General features: G+C 41.5%; 1 protein-coding gene across 6 annotated transcripts in view; it reads left to right on the plus strand.

Moving 5' to 3' along the window:
* Positions 1-17,688, plus strand: part of LOC138755364 (ubiquitin-conjugating enzyme E2 W) — an 84,850-nt gene that overhangs the window by 5,282 nt on the left and 61,880 nt on the right. Inside the window, exon 1 of one of the 6 annotated variants that reach the window (XM_069921202.1) lies at positions 11,794-11,896. The exons of the other annotated variants lie outside the window; for them this stretch is intronic. The gene's annotated coding sequence lies outside the window, so the exon portion shown is untranslated. Of the gene's footprint in view, positions 1-11,793; positions 11,897-17,688 lie in introns of those variants that run through there. 6 annotated transcript variants of the gene reach the window in all.

Here is a 17,688-nt window from a genome sequence, read left to right on the forward strand (position 1 = left end):
TTGGTAATACATCTTTACCTGCTATGGACGCTTCGAGACCTGCTGAGTTCCTCCAGCATTTATGTGTTTTAACTCCGATCTTCTCTAACTATTTCTTGTCAAGGAGGATGATTCGATTTTTCTTCTCTCCATATACAGTAAATGATGCCTTTCATTTCTGGTAATGTAAATCCTCCTACACTCTCAAGGCATTGATGCTCTTTCTAAATGTTTGTGCCAAAATTGGCTATCCGGGGCCCATCAGAGTTTTATAAATGTCAGCATTACCTTTTTTCTTTCTAAAAATTACAACTCATCCTGTAATTTTTTTTCATCAAATTTCTGCAACTTCAAAGGTGTATACCTATGTATCCAGATTTTTCTGTTTCTGCATTTTACGTTATAAGGCTTCTTCATATCATAATGAATCACTTCATTGTATTACATTTAATTTTATCAGCATGTTTGTCTTCCTTAAGTCTGTCACCTTTGCTGTTTGCTATATTTCCAGCTTTTCTGACTGTGTTGACAGTATACAGTATGTATTAAAAAAATGAAGAAGAAACTTTAAAGTTTTTTTAAATCGAATTCTCATCTTTTTCCTCATATTAGTTTTGCTTTTATTTCCTGTTTTCAGTTCCCTGAAGTTTGTGATTCAATTTCATTCCCTTTAAAAGAATATCACAACATTTATTTTTTGCTTTCTTAATTTCAGTTAAGATTCCCTATCAACATTTTGTGTCATGACAAAATGGATTAACTTTTCTTGCTTTTTTATCCTTTGGTGATTTTTTAATAGATTTTTATATACATATGTTACAGGTTATATTATATATAAATATGTCTTTAAAAGAGATAGATTGTGGGGGTTTAGTGTAGGTCACTTCACAAACAGATACTTACAAAACATATCTCATTTAAAATGCAAAAGCTTTGGCTGAAGCTCGACATTCAGGCACCAGTGATTTTGCAAAGACAATGAAACTGCTTTGGAAAGAATTTCAAAAGCAGGTGCAAATGAAATAGTCCAGACTCAAAGTGCTGATAATATCTTTCAAAGATTGGGTTTGGAGCCTTGGGGAGGTGTTCTGGTTTTTACAAGCCGAGAGAGAGAGAGAGAAAAAAAACAGGATTTCTCTTTTAGAGAGGGAGAGAGGTTAGTTCTGCAGTAGCTTTTGGAGGTTGCAACATTTTGAAGATGGGTTGTGAGTTCTGAGTTCAGCCTGTTGAAAACCCTTGTAGTCCTTACAAGAGGAAATGGCAGAGAGTGTTTCTCCTGAAATAAGGGAAACATGAGGAACTCTGGTGACCTGGAAGAAAAGGTTATAATTTGAAAAACCCACGATGGGGCAAGTTTCTTCAGCAAGACACTGAAATGACTGATCGGAGGAAATCAGTTTGTGTCCAATTAGCAGCAGATATCTCTCTGAAACAGACAATTACCTTCCTGAGTGATAACCAATTTAACTTTAAGCACCAGAGCCTAGTGAAAATTCATAAATGTTCACTTCTGTGCACAGTATAAGAATTGCCTGATACCAGTGAACTTGGAGGAGTGAGAAGTGAGACTGGACTGTGAATCAAAGAACTTTCCTGAACATATGCATATATACATGTGTGCTTAGAATTAGAAGGGTGTTAAGTTAATAGTAATAAGTTAAAGTTTGATCCTGTTTTTATGTTTAAAGAAAATTAAAAGCAACTTTTGTTCAAGTAACCATTTGTTTTCGTGAATTTCTATTGCTGCTGGGTTTTGGGGTCCTCTGGGCTCATAACAAAGATGTTTATATACAAAGGACAAAGAATATAAATGCTCAACAAAATCCATTGATGACCTGTAAAGACTGAATTAATGTCCTTTTTGGGGGAAGGTTTCAATTCTCCACTATCCATTTTGTACTATGTTATTTCAATTCATTTTTAAATTGTGTAACTGTAATTTTTTTGTGTTAATTTCTTTAACATGAGTGAATATATTGCTTAGGTCACCCTAATAATTTAAACTCAAGGAAATGCAACCTGAAGAAGTGTACCATGACCTCTAAATGTTTAAGACATCGTGGATTTGCAGTCAATTTTATATAATTTTCCAGCCAGTGTGTCCTGACTGTGGATTATTGAGAAAAAGCAAATGCACTGTTCCAGTTATCTCTCCAAGTGTATGAAAATTAAGCTTAATTTACTCTTTCCTCAATGTTGTTCATTGAGATCAAGGCCAATCATTCTCTTTGCCTTTTTTATACTATTTGTATTTATCAAAAAGTTTTGGTGAGTTTATGTATGTGGACAGTCAAATCCTCCTTCTTCACAAATAACAAATGACAGAACATTCTTTCTCTCCTCTATCATTCTCAACCACTTAATGATCCATTTATTTAGTAATCTCCAAATCAATATATGTTTTGCTATAATCTATGTGGAACCTCATCATATACATTTTGAAATCTTTTGAAACAATAACCATTGATCAGTGGTTCTCAACCTTTTTCTTTCCACTCACATAGCACTTGATTAAGTATTCCCTACGCCAGAGGTGCTCTGTGATTAGTAAAGGATTACTTAAGGTGGTAGGTGGGTGAAAAGAAAAAGTTTGAAAACCACTGTTTTAATCCTATCTAATTGACTCGTTATGTGTACGGTTTCATAACTCCAAAGGAAATGGGTCAATGACAATTTTCTCAAGCAAAATATTTCAGTAACAATTGGTCTAGAGCAGGGGTGTCAAACTCAAATTCACAGAGGGCCAAAATTAAAAACTTGGACTAAGTTGTGGGCCAAACTAAATATTTATTGAAAATTTTCAACAACATCTGCATGTTTTCTCTTCTTTCAACATATGTAATGTTAAACTTTTTCTTATTAAAATAAATGTTTAATAATAGTTTTGGTTAAACTCTTTCCAGAAGAAGCATTAACAAATGAGAAATAAAATATTCAATAAATAATATTTCTCTATAGCCTTTAAGCTCCTTTTAAATGTATTTTTTTTCACAATCCAACAAGTCAAAAAAATAACAACTTGCTTCAATGACAAACAGGTTTGTCTTTTAAAATGATGAACATAGAGTCTGCCTTCCACCTGTCTTGAAAGGTCCTGTTTTTTGTCTTTGGTTTGGCCATTTTTCGTAAGGGGTTTATTACATGTGAGTTAGGCAACAGGTCGCAGATGCTAATGAGAGTAAAGAGAGGAGGTGGGGGCGATTAGCAGGCTGATGGGCCGCTAAAGGAGTTAGGATTGTAGTAGGTGTGTAAAGGAGTTAGGATTGTAGTAGGTGCGTAAAGGAGTTAGGATTGTAGTAGGTGCGTAAAGGAGTTAGGATTGTAGTAGGTGCGTAAAGGAGTTAGGATTGTAGTAGGTGCGTAAAGGAGTTAGGATTTTAGTAGGTCAGTAAAGGAGTTAGGATTGTAGTAGGTCTGTAAAGGAGTTAGGATTGTAGTAGGTCTGTAAAGGAGTTAGGATTGTAGTAGGTCTGTAAAGGAGTTAGGATTGTAGTAGGTCTGTAAAGGAGTTAGGATTGTAGTAGGTCTGTAAAGGAGTTAGGATTGTAGTAGGTGTGTAAAGGAGTTAGGATTGTAGTAGGTCTGTAAAGGAGTTAGGATTGTAGTAGGTCAGTAAAAATCACATCTGAAACTCAAATTGTCTGTTTATCTTTCTTCACTATAATGATCCAAATTTGTAAATTTAAGTTCAAGACATTGTTATATATTGACTTGCAGAAATACTAATTCCATTTTCTTGTGTGATTTCCCCATGTTTTTCTGATTTTTTTTGCTCCCAAGAAGAACTGTTGCTCAGCTTCATGTAATATATATCCTCTGCAAAATAATTTTATTGCATCTTCATTCCTTATTGGTCAACTCCTCATCCTGCATCCTTGGCTCTGAGTCGTTGATTTTAAGGGAGGGAACATTTGCTTCTTAGCTTCCACAATGTCAACTTCCTCATTAAGATTACCTTTCTTCATCACTCATAAAAGTCAGTTGTGTTCATTTTTTTTTCATCCTTCATTAATGTATTCAATTTTGGAATCTATTGTTCAATTTACACAACCCTCGCTCCAAAACAAGCTTATTGTTCCTCAGGTGCAGAGCCCATGTCATCTTTATCTAAATGTGGTCATGCCTGCACTATGTCAAAACGACATTAAATGTCGTTCTAATCTGCCTTGCAACGAAGATAATGTACTATTTCTCACCTTTAATTGGCTTGTAACAAGGTGGTACTGGAACATGGAATAAAACAATACAGGATATCTATGCTTGATACTAATGCTTCTTTAATGTTGCTATCGTATCTGCTTTTTCCACTTTCCCTGGCTGTGCATTCCAAATACCTAGCCCCTCTGTGTTTGTAAAAAAAAAAATTGACTGCACATCTCTTTAAACTTTAACCCTCTCTTCACAAATCTATGTCCCCTAGTATTTGACATTTCACTCTACCTAAATTCCTTTCATAATCTTAAATATTTCTGTCAGGTTGCTTCCTCCCAAAGTCCTACACTTCGAACAAAAAAAAATGCATTTGTCTAACCTTTCCTTGCAGCTAATTACATAAGAAATATGAGTATGTCATTCCGCATGTAGCGACTACTATCCATAAAAGTCTCCTGAAGGCTAGGTGGGGCTCATTTCATAACTAACCTCAGATGAACTAGATGGGGCTCATTCTCTAATTAGCCTCAGATGAACTAGATGAGTAACTTAAAATCTATGCAACTATTCTCAACATTTTGAGCAAATGCAATAAAATACTACTTACTTAGGTTAGTAACGTGCAATTAGCACTTTGAAAACTGAAGTTGTAATTTTATTGTCATCTGATTGTTCAAGTTTTCTTTCTTTTTCTTTGGCTTCGCGGATGAAGATTTATGGAGGGGTAAAGTCCACGTCAGCTGCAGGCTCGTTTGTGGCTGACAAGTCCGATGCGAGACAGGCAGACACGGTTGCAGCGGTTGCAAGGGAAAATTGGTTGTTTGGGGTTGGGTGTTAGGTTTTTCCTCCTTTGTCTTTTGACAGTGAGGTGGGCTCTGTGGTCTTCTTCAAAGGAGGTTGCTGCCCACCGAACTGTGAGGCGCCAAGATGCACGGTTTGAGGCGATATCAGCCCACTGGCGGTGGTCAATGTGGCAGGCACCAAGAGCTTTCTTTAGGCAGTCCTTGTACCTCTTCTTTGATGCACCTCTGTCTCGGTGGCCAGTGGAGAGCTCGCCATATAACACGATCTTGGGAAGGCGATGGTCCTCCATTCTGGAGACGTGACCTACCCAGCACAGTTTGATCTTCAGCAGTGTGGATTCGACGCTGTCGGCCTCTGCCATCTCGAGTACTTCGATGTTGGAGATGAAGTCGCTCCAGTGAATGTTGAGGATGGAGCGGAGACAACGCTGGTGGAAGCGTTCAAGGAGCTGGTAAAGGACCCATGATTCAGAGCCGAACAGGAGTGTGGGTATGACAACGGCTCTGTATACGCTAATCTTTGTGAGGTTTTTCAGTTGGCTGTTTTTCCAGACCCTTTTGTGTAGTCTTCCAAAGGCGCTATTTGCCTTGGTGAGTCTGTTGTCTATCTCGTTGTCGATCCTTGCATCCGATGAAATGGTGCAGCCTAGATAGGTAAACTGGTTGACCGTTTTGAGTTTTGTGTGCCCGATGGAGATGTGGGGGGGCTGGTAGTCATGGTGGGGAGCTGGCTGATGGAGGACCTCAGTTTTCTTCAGGCTGATTTCCAGGCCAAACATTTTGGCAGTTTCTGCAAAACAGGATGTCAAGCGCTGAAGAAACAGCGTTCTTCAGTCCTCGATGCAAAATATGCAGACACATAACCAGACATAATACACATACGGACAAATAATACATATGAAGGAGAAGACATGTATTTTATCTATATATAAAAAAAATTGTTTTGTACAAATGAGAGTCTTGTTTGGTTAGTGTGAGGAGGATGTCAGGAAAATGCAGAGGGACTTGGACAGGTTGGGGGAGTGGGCTGCTGAATGGAAGATGACGTTCAATGTAAACAAATGTGAGGTTATCCATTTTGGGGCAATAATAGGAAAGCTGAGTATTATTTAAATGGAGACAAGCTAGGGAGTGGGGAGGAGCAAATGGATTTGGGAGTACTTGTTCACCGGTCACTGAAGACTAGCATTCAGGTTCAGAAAGCTGCGAAGAAGGCTAATAGCATGTTGGCTTTCATAAAGAGGGGATTGGAGTATAGGAACAGAGACGCCCTTCTGCAGTTGTACAGGGCCCTGGTGAGACCCCACCTGGAGTATTGCGTCCAGTTCTGGTCTCCAATTTTGAGGAAGGACATACTAGCTATAGAGGGTGTGCAGCGCAGATTTACAAGGTTAGTTCCAGGGATGGCGGGGTTGACATATGCTGAAAGGCTAGAAAAACTGGACTTGAATCCGATGGAGTTTAGAAGGATGAGGGGGGACATGATTGAGGTATACAAAATTATCAGGGGGATAGACAGGGTGAAGTCGTATTACTTGTTCCCAATGATGGGGGAGACGAGGACTAGAGGGCATAGTTTAAGAATACAGGGTAGGCCCTTTAGGACGGAGATGAGAAAACATTTTTTTACCCAGAGAAGTGTGAATCTGTGGAATGCTCTGCCACAGAGGGTGGTAGAGGCAGATTCGCTGATTATGTTCAAAAGAGAGTTAGATAAGACTCTAGTGGGCAAAGGAGTTAAGGGTTATGCGGATAAGGCTGGAAAGGGGTACTGATGGTAGTGATCAGCCATGATCTGTAAAATGGTGGTGATGGCTCGACGGGCCGAAGGGCATACTCCAGCTCCTATTGTCTATTGTCATTCTCATTGCCTGTGGGAAGAAGTTGCTCCTCAGCCTGGAGGTACTAGCTCTGATACTCCTTTATCTCTTCGCTGTTGGGAGCAGCTGAATGATGCTGTGTGCAAGGTGGAAGGGGTCTTCAATGATTTTGCACGTTCTCTTCTCTTTGCACGTGATCTTCTTAGATCACGTTGATGGGGGAGGGAGGGAGAGTTCAGTAATTCTCTCTGCCACTCTTATGGTCCTGTGGATTGACCTTCAGGACCATCTCGATAGAACTCCTATAGAAGATTGACATAATGGTGGCCAGTAGCCTTGCCTGGTTCAGTTTTCTCAGGAAGTGCAGTCACTGTTGCACCTTCCTGACAAGTGAGGAGATGTTGAGTGTCCATGATGTCACTAGTTAAGTGGACTCCAAGGAACATGGTGCTCTCCACTCTACCTACTATGTTGTTAATGTGCAGTGGAGGGTGGTTGTTTCTGATCTTCCTGAAGTTCATGATCATCTCCTTCGCCTTGTCCACGTTGAGACTTGGGTTGTTACTCTTGCACCATTCCATGAGATTTTCCATCTCTTCTCTAGTGTGACTCGTTGTTGCTGATGAGGCCAACTACTGTTCTGTCATCTGCAAATGATGACACTGTTTGAGCTGGATATAGTGATGCATTTGTGGGTCAGTAGCATAAACAGAAGTGGGCTAAGCACACAGCCTTAAGGTGTACCAGTGCTCAGTGTGATGATGCTCGATATTCTGCTACTGACCCAGATAGACTGTGGTCTTTCTATTTGGAAATTCAGGATCCAATTATAGGGAGGGATGTTCCTGAACTTTTTCACTTTTTAGATTTTGCTAATTATAAAAAGGCCTCAAATTTCCACATAATTTGTTAAAATTGCTACATTTTATTCTTGGCTTCCTATAGCCGAATATACAGAACTATATGAGCATTCTACATCTCTATCTCAAGCTTGGATTTGGGTTAGCAAGCAATTCTAAGCCTGCTGGCACCCACAGTTGTTTGACCGCCTCCTTTGCTCTGCTTCCCATAAGGAATTCAATTTTCCTGTTTTTTTTCACTCTCTGTCCCTGTCTCTCTCTCTTTCTCTCTCTCTATTTTTCTGTCTCTCTCACTCTTTTTCTGTCTATCTGTTTCCCTCTGTCTCTCTCTCTCCCTCTCTCTCTCCCTCTCTCTCTCCCTCTCTCTCTCCCTCTCTCTCTCCCTGTCTCTTTCTCTCTCTCTTTTTCTCTCTGTCTCTCTCTCTCTGTCTCTCTCTCCCTGTCTCTCTCTCCCTGTCTCTCTCTCCCTGTCTCTCTCTCCCTGTCTCTCTCTCCCTGTCTCTCTCTCCCTGTCTCTCTCTCCCTGTCTCTCTCTCCCTGTCTCTCTCTCCCTGTCTCTCTCTCCCTGTCTCTCTCTCCCTGTCTCTCTCTCCCTGTCTCTCTCTCCCTGTCTCTCTCTCCCTGTCTCTCTCTCCCTGTCTCTCTCTCCCTGTCTCTCTCTCCCTGTCTCTCTCTCCCTGTCTCTCTCTCCCTGTCTCTCTCTCCCTGTCTCTCTCTCCCTGTCTCTCTCTCCCTGTCTCTCTCTCCCTGTCTCTCTCTCCCTGTCTCTCTCTCCCTGTCTCTCTCTCCCTGTCTCTCTCTCCCTGTCTCTCTCTCCCTGTCTCTCTCTCCCTGTCTCTCTCTCCCTGTCTCTCTCTCCCTGTCTCTCTCTCCCTGTCTCTCTCTCCCTGTCTCTCTCTCCCTGTCTCTCTCTCCCTGTCTCTCTCTCCCTGTCTCTCTCTCCCTGTCTCTCTCTCCCTGTCTCTCTCTCCCTGTCTCTCTCTCCCTGTCTCTCTCTCCCTGTCTCTCTCTCCCTGTCTCTCTCTCCCTGTCTCTCTCTCCCTGTCTCTCTCTCCCTGTCTCTCTCTCCCTGTCTCTCTCTCCCTGTCTCTCTCTCCCTGTCTCTCTCTCCCTGTCTCTCTCTCCCTGTCTCTCTCTCCCTGTCTCTCTCTCCCTGTCTCTCTCTCCCTGTCTCTCTCTCCCTGTCTCTCTCTCCCTGTCTCTCTCTCCCTGTCTCTCTCTCCCTGTCTCTCTCTCCCTGTCTCTCTCTCCCTGTCTCTCTCTCCCTGTCTCTCTCTCCCTGTCTCTCTCTCCCTGTCTCTCTCTCCCTGTCTCTCTCTCCCTGTCTCTCTCTCCCTGTCTCTCTCTCCCTGTCTCTCTCTCCCTGTCTCTCTCTCCCTGTCTCTCTCTCCCTGTCTCTCTCTCTCTCTCTCCCTCTCTCTCTCTCTCCCTCTCTCCCTCTCTCCCTCTCTCCCTCTCTCCCTCTCTCCCTCTCTCCCTCTCTCCCTCTCTCCCTCTCTCCCTCTCTCCCTCTCTCCCTCTCTCCCTCTCTCCCTCTCTCCCTCTCTCCCCCTCTCCCTCTCTCCCTCTCCCTCTCTCCCTGTCTCTCTCTCCCTGTCTCTCTCTCCCTGTCTCTCTCTCCCTCTCTCCCTCTCTCCCTCTCTCTCTCCCTCTCTCCCTCTCTCCCTCTCTCCCTCTCTCCCTCTCTCCCCCTCTCCCTCTCTCCCCGCCCCTCCCTCTCTCCCCGCCCCTCTCTCTCTCTCTCTCCCCGTCTTATTTCCTTGTACTGCATGGATTAAGTTAATGAACTTACAGACATTGTTGTTCGTCTTTTCTTAATAAATCCAGTTTGATCTAGTTTTACTATATTTGGTACACAGTCGGCCAATCTGTTTGCTAATAGTTTTGCTATTATCTTATAATCTGAATTAAGTAGAGATATTGGTCTATACGATGCTGGTGTTAGTGGATCTTTCCCTGTCTTTGGTATTACTGTAATTATTGCTGTTTTACATGAATCTGGCATGTTTTGTGTTTCTTCTATCTGGTTCATTAATTTTAGGAGAGGAGGAATTATTAACTCTTTAAATCTTTTATAGAATTCTATTGGGAGTCCGTCCACCCCAGGCATTTTATTGTTCGGTAGCTTTTTAAATATATCTGTATTTCCTCTATTTCAAATGGTTTTATCAATTTGTTTTGCTCCATTTCTTCTAATTTCGGTAGTTCAATTTTAGCTAGAAACTCGTCTATTTTGTCTTCTTTTCCCCTCGTTCTCAGTTCGGTATAATTGCTCATAGAATTCCTTAAAGTTTTCATTGATCTCTGTTGGGTTATTTGTAATTTGTTTGTCCTTTTTCCTTGATGCCAATACTGTTCTTTTAGCTTGTTTTAAGCTCCCAAGCCAGTATTTTGTGCATTTTTTCTCCTAGCTGGTAATACTTCTGCTTTATTTTCATTGTTCTCCTCCACCTTATACGTTTGTAATGTTTATTTTTTTGTCCACCAATTCTCTTTTTTTTGTTGTATCTTCCCTTGTTGCTAGTTCTTTTTCTGTACTTTCCAGCTGTTCTATTTCCCGATTGTAGTCCTTTTTTATCTTAGTTACATAACTTATTATCTGCCCTCTGATGAAGGCCCCTTTCTCACGTAAAATTGCAAGAAAGGCTGAAATGGCCTATCCAGTTGGTGATGAGGGCCCTGATGCAGGATGTTGTGGAAGTGTCCGAGAGAGGGACAGCTTCTTGTTATCTAGTGAACCTGTCCACTGTTGTGAACAGGTACATGGCACCTCTGGAAACCAGCAACAGCCTGATGATGTCCACGTGGATGTGGTCTAATTGTGGCAAGAAGGACTGAAGAGGGGCTTTTACGTGCCTCTGCTCCTTGGATGTCTGACAGTGCAGACAAGTTTTGGCCCAGTGGCTGACCTGTTCACACAGGCCATTCCAAATGAATCTGTCTGTGACCAGTTGAGTTGTCGCCCAGATGAATAGGTATGCCAACCCATATACCACGTCAAAGATGAGATGCCTCAACGTGGCAAGAATGATGGGTCTTGGTCACCCAGTGGACACGTTGCAGACACCACTGCTCTGAGTTTGCGTATCCACCTGCTGCAGCTGTCGTCGGCCTCCTCGGTAGAGTGGGAGAGAGACGTGTGGCTGGGCATGATGCAGCAAGAAGGTCAACTGATGCCCCGCATTATTGCTTGGCGTGCCGCAGGACATCTGCACGGGCTTCTAACCTGTGTGGGTCGCTAAGGTAATCGTCCATGAGGATTAGGCGGATGCCTTCTGGCATCTGAGAAATATCAGCTTGAACTGTAAGCAGAGCTCGTGGCCATCCATTAACGCCAGCATATCATTCATAAGGGTGAATGGCATTCGATTGCTCAGGCCATCCATGTAGAGCAGCCACTGCTCGTTCGCGGTGGGAAATGCCAAAAGTATGGATAAGGGGAGCTTTAATTGCCTCGTACCTGTTGGCAGCTGATATAAGAAGTTGATGATTCATCTGGCAGTCTTCTGATCGAGCGAGCTGACCACATAGTTATATCTGCCTGACCTGAAACTGGGCCTCAGCCTTTTTGAGCCAGACTAGCGGCTGTGAGATCCACAATGTCAACCGCTTCAGTGAGACTACATTCTGTGCATGTTGTTCATTATGGGGTCCAAAATGCCATTTTGGATCATTTGGGTCACCACTGTGGTTGGTGTGCTGAACAGCAAATGAAAGATGAAAAACCACAGAGAAGCTGTGATTGAGTTGAACCAACCAACTGACTTTACTGGAATTCTCTGAGAGCTTATCAGCACCACTCCCATGATCCTTTGCAGACCTTTCTCTCCCCCCCCCCCCCCCCCCCCCACTTTACAGGAACCATTGTGATGTCAGCTCGGTATGAGCCTGAGCCTGCACCTCTATGACCTGGTTCACTTGTGGATTAGTTCAGCTCATTACAATTCCTTATTTCCGAACATGTCAGACAAACTGAGCATAATTTCTACTTTGTTGTCTGCAGTAATGACCATTCCCTCCTTTTTACCTCTTTCCTACCATGAATACCATGTGATAGTGCAGATTCTATCACCAATGTGTATATGTAAAGATGGTAGTGTAGGATGACTGTGATTGGCTGAGAGCGTAGCCACACCTACTGGCAGGTCTTAAAGGATTGCTCCTAACCAGACCAGGTCATTCTGGACTGGTTGACCTACATGTGATGTGCTCCAGTCTTTTAGTTAATAAAAGCTTTGGTTTGGATCAACAAGTCTTTGGTTGTTTTGACATGCTCTACAAGGTAGGAATATTTTTAGATTTTTTTTCCCACATATTATTATGCCTACTTCTTTTGACAATATCTGGTTCCCTGAGTCAACTTAGAAGATTTGCATCTTTACACATAAACATTGTAACTGAGTCATAATTGTTCTTAATTTCCATCTCAATTATACTAATGTACCTCTCTTAATACTGTGCCTCTGTTCAGTTTGTTCAAATGTTTTGATGCTTGACTACACTTTTAACCTTATCTGGATATTTTCCTTCACATTTTCCCAACTGTTTCTCCATATTTTCACTCTATGCTGGGAAATGAAATGGGTGGCACAGTGGTGTAACGGTTAGCGCAATGCCTTTACAGTGCCAGCAGTCTGGACTGGGGTTCGAATCCCATGCTGCCTGTAGGAAGTTTGTGTGTTCTCCCCATGTCTGCATGGGTTTTCTCCGGGGCTCTAGTTTCCTCCCACCATTAAAAATGTACAGGAGGTTGTAGGTTAATTGGGTGTAAATTGGGTGGCGTGGTCATGTGGGGAAAAATGGCCTGTTACCGTGCTGTATGTACATAATTGCAGGTTTTCTGTGACATTACTCTTTACTGACTATCTAGAGTTAGAAATTCATAACTAAAAGCTAACTCCATTTTAGAATAGATTCTCCTCAATTAGATGCCTTCTAAGCTGGGTTTTGACAACTTGTTCATAACTGAAGAATTAAAATAGTTTCTGTAGTGTCATGCATGGCAATTGTTGATTTGGATTTCAATTGATTATTTGATTTGGATTTTTTTCTAAAAAGTACACTGCTATTTGCCAAATTGGTGTAAATCACATGGATTTCTTTTCCATAATTATAATTCTTCAGGTGATTTTTTCCCCATTAACAATAATAGAAATAACATTTAGAATGTGTCGAATGTTATCTAAGTAGTGAAACAGCAGCATCATGAGCTTTTGAATAAATGTGTTTCAAGTATCTCCTTCAGTCTTCAGAATTTGAAGGTAACAATATGTAGGAGATATGAAGCAGCAGCTCTGAGACATACAGCACAGTAACAGGCCTTTTCAGCCACAAGCCCAATGGCACCCAATTGACCTATAACCCTGGTACATTCTTGAAGGGTGGGAGAAAACTGGATCACCTAGAGGAAACCCACGCAGACATGGGGAGAACGTACAAACTCCTTACAGACAGTGTGGAATTTGAACCCTGGTCCTGATCGCTGGTGCTATAATAGCGTTGCGCTATTTCTACATTAAGCATACCGTCCCTTGGGTGTTCTAATTTCCACCCACATCTCAAAGGTGTGCTGTGTTTGATGCATTGGTATTCTACTTAAATTGCTGAACAATATCACTCTAATTTCACTGAGAAATTTTTATGCTTTACAATTTAATGTCCTGAATCATTGAGGAACCAAGGTTAAATTATTTTGTGAGCATTGCAATATTTACTGTTTTTCACTCTTTAAAGTACTTCCATTTTCTATTTCAATGTTGGAGTGACAACTTTCCCCTTCATACTAAGGCTAAGATTTTTTTTATCTGATGTAATCTATCGATGGGAGAAATATGTTACAGTATGTTAAGCATAATTGAAACCAGCTATTTTCTGTAAATATATGAAAGGGACTGAGGGCAAGCTGACTGCTACAGGCTTATTGGAGACAACATGTGAACAAAATTGCATTGGAACTTGGTGTGCCAAATTAAAATGGATAGTTTTGAAAAAAAAATTATGACATTACTTAATATTCTTTGAAATTTTTGTCCATTAGAATTCCGGTTTCAAAAATAATGGATAAACAAGAGTTTACTTTTAATGGCAAATAAGCCAAAGTGGAGTGGATGGGTATTTGAGAGAAACAAGTTGCAGGCCAAAGGACAAAAGACGGAGAACAAGATAGTTAAGTTTGTTCTGCAATGAACCAGTGGGCTGAATGGCCTTTTGTAACATAATAAGTACAGTACAACTCTGATTATCTGAAGTGGTCGGGACCGGACCTATTTTGGATGACTGAATTCTTCAGAGAGCTGGTCATTTTTTAAAAACAGCCCAGGGGCAACAGCAAATCACTTGTAACAATATTTAAACAACAACAAACAACAAGGGAAGGCTTTTTAAGCATTAAAATAATGTTTAATTCTCGCCGCCGATCCCATACCTGTCCCCAATGCTGCTGCTGATCTCCGAGACCTCTTAACCACTGCCACTGATCCCCAACATGACCCCACCGCTGCCGCCAATCCCCGGAAAGGCTTCCCGGGCCAGTGGAACACTCACTAGTGAGTCGGTGTACTCCTGTCTCTCTGTGGGCTCGTTCCAGTAGGGGCTGTTCTGGCTTCGTATCCACCGCTCTGGCACCTCATTGGGCTGCTTCAGGGCTGCTCCAGAATCTCACTCAGGGTGGTGGCGGCTCTATGCATGATCAGTGGCCGTCTTTGTTATCCATAATACCCCATGCAGCTGGAACCTCTCTGCCAGTGTCAGGTAAACGTGAATGCCTGTCCTGCTTCTACCCAGGAGGCCACTCTCATTGATGACGCCGGAACAAGGGATTCTTCTGACCGCTTGCAGCTGGGAGCCAGTGGGACGCAGTTTGAGGGGGAGAGTTGGAGAGAAAAGTAATTTGGTGTAGGTAAAGAAGAAATGGAAAGAGAGAGGGGAGGGAGTTACCTGAAACAAGGACAATTGTTGTTCTAATTTCATGCCAGGTGAATTTTTTTTCAATCTGTGAGTTCAATTTGGTCCTGAAAAATGAGGATTTCTGATTGGATATCCTCCTTTATCCAAAAATTTTCATAGGTGAACAGACAGCACTTACAGGTCCAAAAGAAATTAAGACAAATGAGGATTTTGGATAATCGGAGTTTTACTGTACAAAAACTGCACATCTGTTTTCTATTGAGAATTTGCATAGAATTCTGCCTTCTCAGTCCCAGTAAATTATTAGAATAATCTTTTTTAAAATCAACCCAGTGTTTGGAGACAAAAGTGACTACATGTGTTAGAATGTAGGGCAAAAAATAAACTATGTTGATTTGGCGTGACTTTTGGAGATATTGGGCACTTCTGGATTGCAAAATAAAGTTGAAACTTTTTTAACATGTGGACAAAAAGCCTATAGTGAGGGGTCTAAATTTCAACAGTGGGACATGCTTGCAATGACATGTCTATTCTTGGCTTTGTCTAAAGGTAAACTTGGGCAGCCTGAAAGTTAAGGTTCCATTATTGTCATGTAATACTAATTTAGAATGTAACATACATGAAATTCTTTAACTTTTGTTTACCGTAAGGCAGACAGAGAGTCGCCACTTTGTCCAATGCCCCTCATAGAAATCTACAGCACCTGGTGTTCCTAGGCGGTCTCCCCTCCAAGTACCAGTACTGATCAGGGCTGAGACTGTTTAGCTTCCGAGATCAGACAAGTTCAGGAATATTTAGGCTATTAGGCTTCTGTACTAATGATATGAACAATGATTTTAAAAAAATTTAGGTAATCCCAACCCCCATCTAATTGTTGGCCCTTTCAAATTGTCTTGTAAAATGGGGTTAACTGGGTTGAAGACCCAGAAGCAGAGCTATTTGAAAGGGCCAAACCAGATAAGCCCAGTCAAAATCTACCCGGCATCCAGACCTACCACGGAGGTGGTCAGGGAACCCAGTAAAACTTACCTGGATGTCCTCCTTTGTCTATTTGAAAGAGGAAGCAGCTCATCCAGTTACTCTGGAACTTAAAACAGAAATGGAACAGAAAGAACACAGGGAATTCCCTGTGGCTGTGTGATGCGTCACTCTCCACATTATTGTCAGGACAGGATCACCCTTAAATTGCCAGGTTGCCAATTTAACAGGCAGGTTAGGCTGTTATTTGAAAGATTCAGATGGTACACACAACCCAGTAATCTCATTTGGGTCCCAGGAGGGCTACTTGGGCGCTGCAATTTGAAAGTGCTTACTGTTTCCATCACTTCCTACTCCTGTACAAATTTATTTCTTTTTCTCACAACACGCCCTTCCTCCCCTCCTCTCTCCCCTCTAACATTTTTTTCCTTGCCCCTTTCGTAATAGTTTCTCCCTCTACCTGTCTCTCCACTTCCCACACTTTCTGTCCATTGCTCTATCATGCCTAGGCCTCTCCCCAGCTTTGTTCCCCCTTTGTGATTTTACCTATTCTATCTGAGATAAAGGATTCAAATTTATGTTAAATTTAGCATTCAGCACGGTAACAGGTAATTTCGGCCCAATTAAGCTACAACCAAAGTACGTTTTGAACGGTGGGAGGAATCCCGAGCCCCCGTGGTAGAACCCAAGCAGACACAGGGAGAACGTACAAACTCCTTACAGAACCCTGATCCTGATTGCTGGCACTGTAACAGCGTTGCACTAACCACTACGCAAACAATGCCACCCCAATCTTAAACTTTGACTGACCATTTCTTCCGTGTATGCTATCTGGTCAGTTGAGTTCCTCTAATACTTTGTCGAGTCAAGATCTAGCATTTGCAGCTTTTGTGTTTCTTTGTACAGTAGTGAACATATTCTATGCACAAAAAAAAACTGGTTTGGGCTGTTTTTGACAGTTTGGAAAAATAGTTTATTGCATAGCGAGTTAAATGGGATCCCTGAAATTGCAGTGCACCATTGATAACCACCATGGTAAACTTTGTAAATGAGTGTATTTTTAAAGGTGCTTTAAGCTTTTCATTTGTATTGAAATGCTGTGCCTTTAACAGAGCACAGTTTTGTCACCCACTATTGTAAATACCATAATCAGCTTTATTTTGTGTAACTGTGGCTTTAATTCTTATTCCAAAAGTGGCAGAAGCATGTATTATTTAATTCACTTTTTTGGGCTTTGATTCAATTGGAAGATAATGAGTCATTACATGGCAAACTAAGAGGCAGTGTTCAAATTATTCAATCTGGGATTTTTGCACGCAGGAATTTTATACAGTTTCTAGTATACAAACAGTTAACAATCTTCAAAACCAATGAGACATTTGTAGTTGATGGGGTCACTAAACCCATTTCCTGACAGATTGCAAAATAGGCCAATTTTTAACTCCATGTATTTTTGAATAAAGCATCTGCATGAATGATGAAATTAAGCTTGGAAGAAGCAAAATTGAGGTCAGCTTTTACTGCTGTCTGATAAGTGGCAATGCTTACATTTATTTATTCCTTAAAATTAGGATAAATATGTATACTTTTGTTACAGGTTATATTAATAAGGTTATGAATAAATATGTTTTTAAAAGAGATTATGGGGGTATAGAGTAGGTCACAAACACAGTAACATTTCACAAAAGACATCTCATTTAAAATCCATTTAAAATGCTGAAGCTAGACATTTAGGCTCTGGTTGGCTTTGCAAAAGACAATGGAACTGCTTTGGAAAGAACTTTAAAAGTTGCAAATTGGAGCAGAGTCTGGGCCTCAAGTGCTGATAAGATCTTTCAAAGATTGTGGCCCTGGGAGAGGTTTCTGATTTTACAAGCAGAGAGAGGAAAAAAAACAGGATTCTTCTCTCACAGAGAGAGAGAGAGAGAGAGAGAGAGAGAGAGAGGTCAGTTCTATAGTACCAGTTGAGACTGCAAAATGGCAACCTGGCAAGCTTGTTGAAAAACCCCATTTTGAAGACAAGTTGTGAGTTCAGCCTGTTCAAGACCCTTGTAATCCTGGCTAGAGTGTTTCTCCTGAAATAAGGGAAACAAGAGGAACTCTTGAAGAGGATGAAGAGGTTATAATTTGGAAAACCCATGATAGGGCAGGTTTCTTTGGCAAGACACTGAAGTGACTGATTGGAGGAAA

Source organism: Narcine bancroftii, chromosome 2, assembly GCF_036971445.1.
Source record: "Narcine bancroftii isolate sNarBan1 chromosome 2, sNarBan1.hap1, whole genome shotgun sequence".
NCBI lineage: Eukaryota > Metazoa > Chordata > Chondrichthyes > Torpediniformes > Narcinidae > Narcine > Narcine bancroftii.